At 33.2% G+C, this 3664-nt stretch overlaps 1 non-coding gene across 1 annotated transcript; it reads right to left on the bottom strand.

Moving 5' to 3' along the window:
• Nucleotides 1-3096: 3096 nt before the first annotated feature.
• Trnac-gca (transfer RNA cysteine (anticodon GCA)) lies at nucleotides 3097-3168 on the bottom strand. Its single transcript has one exon. It is a non-coding gene; the product is annotated as a tRNA-Cys (tRNA).
• Between the last annotated feature and the right edge of the window lie 496 nt (nucleotides 3169-3664).

Here is a 3664-nt window from a genome sequence, read left to right as displayed (position 1 = left end):
CTATCTTTCACGTTGCACTCTGACTTAGCCAATAAGATCCCACGTTATGGCTGGTACTTATTTTTTTTTTTTGTTTGCTTTAAAAACTATTATCTAAAACAAGTAATCGGCGAAAAATATCGCGAAAAGCGAAAATATAATAGTACCAGCCCAAGGCAGATTAAAAAAGGTTGTCTCACGCGAACAGCTGTTAACAGCCGGCCGGGTTTGCCATTGTAACATCAGCGGGACTGCTGTGGACATATGTGTGTCCCGAAAAATCCAACTCAGAAAGAACATATTGAAAAGCTTGTTTAGTCAATCTGAAGCGCTGTCTAGATCTGTAATAAATATTGGGTTGCCCAAAAAGTAATTGCGGATTTTTCATATAGTCGGCGTTGACAATTTTTTCACAGCTTGTGACTCTGTAATTGCATTCTTTCTTCTGTCAGTTATCAGCTGTTACTTTTAGCTTGCTTTAGAAAAAAAGTTTATTTGATTAAAGTTCATTCTGTCTTATTAAAAATGCATTTACTTTCTTTTAAAAAATCCGCAATTACTTTTTGGGCAAGCCAATATGTTAATTAAAGTACGTTTACATTGGCCACTAAATCCTGATTTACGGTCTTTTCAAGATTTAAGTGCTAACTCCTGTGTTTTTTGCAGGTTTTACCATAAACATTTACCATGTGTGTCGAATGGTCGCAAAGTTAAAATATAGTAAAAGGGATTAAAGGATAGTAAAAATATGACGAGGTGAATAATTTTTAAGTAGCCCAGGGGCTAGTAAGATTTTTGACAGCACAGCAAATTTTGACGTTTCATTGAGCAAAGTCCAATGTCAGTAATTGTAAATTCATTTGCGTTTTGGTAACCAACTTGCGTTCGGAATAATTTAGACGCCTTCATTATGGACAGAAGTCACTAATTTTAAACGACTTATTTGGCATAAAATAGGTAAAAATATTGTTTATTATCATTGGCAACGGGATTCTAAAAGGTTGTTATTTAACAATAATGGACAAAAGTACAGTTTGATGTTTGTAATTTATTGAAATTATGGCGCCATCGTTTAGTGATTTTTCTATAACGGCGTCAATAGTTTGTTTACCTGGCATCAGTTACGTACATCATTTTTATGTAAACGATAGAAAAAATAGAAGCAAATTTGCATTCATTTTTCGTGAAGTAATGTTTCGTGAAGAAGGTTCCATGTACAAAACTTCCTAAAATTGAGAAATAATTAATACAAATGTCTTTAAAATAACATTACCTGTTTTACTCGCCTTGTTTTCCTCTTTTCCAAAGCAAGACCTAAAATATCTCCATATTGCAACGTTTACATTTGCAATACACCTGCTAGCAGTAATGAAAAATATTTTTGAAAAATATTCACTACGTAAATAATTAGTTTCTGGCTTTTTCCTCAATATTATGTGGCGCGCACATCTTGTTTACTTTTGATTTTTGACAAACGTCAAAATTTGTCAGTGTTTGAGAAAATGGTCGATTGGCACAGCACAATGAAATTTTTTCTCACCAGTGTAAATAACAACCACCTAAGTCATTTTTACATCATAGGAGATTGCTATCATTCGACACACGCTCTTTATTTTTAAATCCCAAATAAACCCGATTTCGTGACTGAATAATCGATAAAAGTACCAAAATATGCAACTGTTTTCAAAAATTGTGTATGTATGTGTGTGATATGCACGTTCATGTAAACGCATGTACGCTTGTGTACGTCATTACAATCGCCAAAAACGCAATGTAAATGGACAGGATTTGCTTTTAAATTTAGTTAAAACCAGATAATACAAATTTCAATGTAAACGTGCCATTTTCCATTAGAATTTCACAGAACTTGGATTACTTACGCTGATTCAGGCTATGATAGAGGATCACTAAATGCTTGGATTTTCTTTCTTATTTTGGTAATTTTATTACCATCCTCGTCCTCCGAGGAAGATATTAAAAACAAACACCATTCGTCCATATTGTAAAGAATAGATTTCTAAGTTTATTTTTTTTTGTATTTATTTGTTGTTTTCATTGTTTGTAGTTTAAATCAATATTTTTAAGCCAATGAAAATTAGTTTTGTTTACTCTGAGATGGAAAACATATGCTATGAACAGTGTTGCCACTCAAGAAAATTATTTCCGACCAACATTTAAGAACTACCAGACTCGACCAAAACCTACCAATTCTTCTAAAAGGTGTATGTTTTCATACCCGCCACCGGAGATTAGGTCATTTTGCCGTTCCATTTGAAACAATTCAGATTGTAAATTTTCAACGCTACAAACGATCTTGTACCGTCGTTATTCATAAAGGATCCAGCCATGTCCGCCCGCCTGTTTGTTTAAATCACTCTATAGCCTTAAGTTCAAAGATGGCCTATATCTTGATATAGCACCCTTTATACCCGTATTTATCCTCGATTTCAATGAACAACCATGTCGAGTTTGGATAAAGCGATCTGCCGATATCCGACTGAAATAATGCACCTGGATTGTGTCAAGCATAGGTTGAGGGAGATGGAAGGAGATCAATCGCTTCTCATGAATAGATAGACTAGAAACAAGTTTAAATGTTCAATTAATTCACTTTACAATGTGCAAACCCACACACAGAATAACTGACACGAAGTGTTACCAATTCACACGACCACAATTTTTTTTGTGTGAAAATATTTTTTATTGACCCACATGTGTGGAAGTTATCTTAATTTCAGAATCCATTACATTTACTCGATATGACCACCTTTTGCCTTAACTTTACTCTGATTCGGCAAAAAAAAACAAGAGTTGGAAGCTGAACGAATTTAATCTTTCGGTATTTTAGCCCAATCCCGTACAAAGACTTCCTTCAGATCATCCATGCTGGAATATTTTTTTTTGTTCTTTTATTGCTTTTCAAAATTGTCCAAATAGAAAAGTCCATTAGATTGAATTGTTGGTTGATAATGAATATTTTTTTAGAGGATCATATTGTTTTATTTGCAAGTCAGCGAAAATTTCTTAAATAAATTGTGCTAATTAATATTTTTTTTTAGTGGCTACATTTTGTATAAAATTATATTTTATTATGAAGCAAAATAAAATATCAAAAACAGGGGACACCCGGGTTTGAACCGGGGACCTCTCGATCTGCAGTCGAATGCTCTACCACTGAGCTATATCCCCGCATACTGAACGGTTGTCTAAACATTTATTTCAACGCCAGCTACTGCTTTACTGTAGTGTAAAATTGTTGAGTCATTTCTTTGTTTAAGATATTTTAAGATTCAGTCTTGCTACATTATCACATTTTATTCTGGTGGTGGGTTTCAATTGAATGGCCGTATTAATGTTGTTGGTTTGGTTAACACGTTGTCATCATTTGTACATTAGAGTGTCAAGAACAAAATAAACACTCATTGGCAACGAAAAATATTTTTTAAAAAAGTACGAATTTTATGGTTTTTTGATCAGATAAGAGAATTTATTAAATAAAACAGACATTTCGACAGAATTTTCATCCAAAATCAAATTTTGGTTATGAGAAAAAAAAAATTAAAGTAATTTCAAAGCGAATCTATTAAAACAGTGACTATTTTTGATGAATGATATTTGCGAATCGAGAATCAATCTGGCGGAATTTTTTTTAAGGCCACATGTACACATAGTCCATAAAATCTGC

The sequence above is a fragment of the Stomoxys calcitrans genome, chromosome 2 (assembly GCF_963082655.1).
Source record: "Stomoxys calcitrans chromosome 2, idStoCalc2.1, whole genome shotgun sequence".
Lineage (NCBI taxonomy): Eukaryota > Metazoa > Arthropoda > Insecta > Diptera > Muscidae > Stomoxys > Stomoxys calcitrans.
This window is presented reverse-complemented; position numbering and strand designations above follow the sequence as displayed.